Below are 788 nucleotides of genomic sequence, written 5' to 3'. Positions count from 1 at the left end.
CATTAAGGGTAAACAAAATGTTAGGATGGGGGTAGTACCCTTGAGGGATGATAAATGAAGGCTTGTATCTGATAATTATGAGATGACTGGGTTATTAAATTTTACTTTTTTTTCAGTTTTTACTGATGAAGATTTAAGCAACATTCCACATCTTGATCAGTTGGTAAATGGATACGAGATCAAACAATATGATTGCATTAGTTCTGATCTGGTTAAGAGAAAATTGAGAAGTTTAAAAAATGATAAGGTTCTTGGGGCCAGATAATATTTCCCCAAGGGTTTTGAAGGAGGTTAAGGACTGGATATGTGAGCCACTTGCTACTATTTTTGTCAGTCCTTAAATAGTGGGCAGGTACCAGAGGATTGGAAGTTAGCTAATGTAACTCCTCTTTTCAAGGGAGGTGATAAAAATTATCCCAGTAATTATAGAACTATTAGTCTTACATCAGTTGTGGGAAAAATTTTGAAAAGTCTGTTAAAAGATGCTTTGCAAAGTCATTTAACAAAGTTTAGAGTTTTAATGGATAGTCAACATGGTTTCAATAAAGGAAAATCTTGCCTTACAAATCTTTTAACATTCTTTGAAAAGGTTACTGCTTATGTATATAAGGGTAAGGGTGTAGAATTGGTGTATCTGGATTTTCAGAAAACATTTGACAAGGTGCCACATAAAAGGCTTGTAAAATAATTATCTCTATAGGTGTGGGGGATAAGTTAGCTAATTGGATAGAAGAGTGGCTGGATGGAAGAAAGCAGAGGGTTGTTACAAATGGAGTTCAGTCAGTCTT

General features: G+C 34.6%; 1 protein-coding gene across 1 annotated transcript in view; it reads right to left on the bottom strand.

Moving 5' to 3' along the window:
* LOC106473120 (protein enabled homolog) overlaps positions 1-788 on the bottom strand; it is a gene marked incomplete at its 3' end in the record, with an annotated part of 41,420 nt that overhangs the window by 8,825 nt on the left and 31,807 nt on the right. The window lies entirely within an intron of this gene.

This window comes from Limulus polyphemus, unplaced genomic scaffold (genome assembly GCF_000517525.1).
Source record: "Limulus polyphemus unplaced genomic scaffold, Limulus_polyphemus-2.1.2 Scaffold5903, whole genome shotgun sequence".
NCBI classification, from domain to species: domain Eukaryota; kingdom Metazoa; phylum Arthropoda; class Merostomata; order Xiphosura; family Limulidae; genus Limulus; species Limulus polyphemus.
Note: the sequence above shows the minus strand (reverse complement) of the source record. Positions and strands in the feature narration are given on the sequence as shown.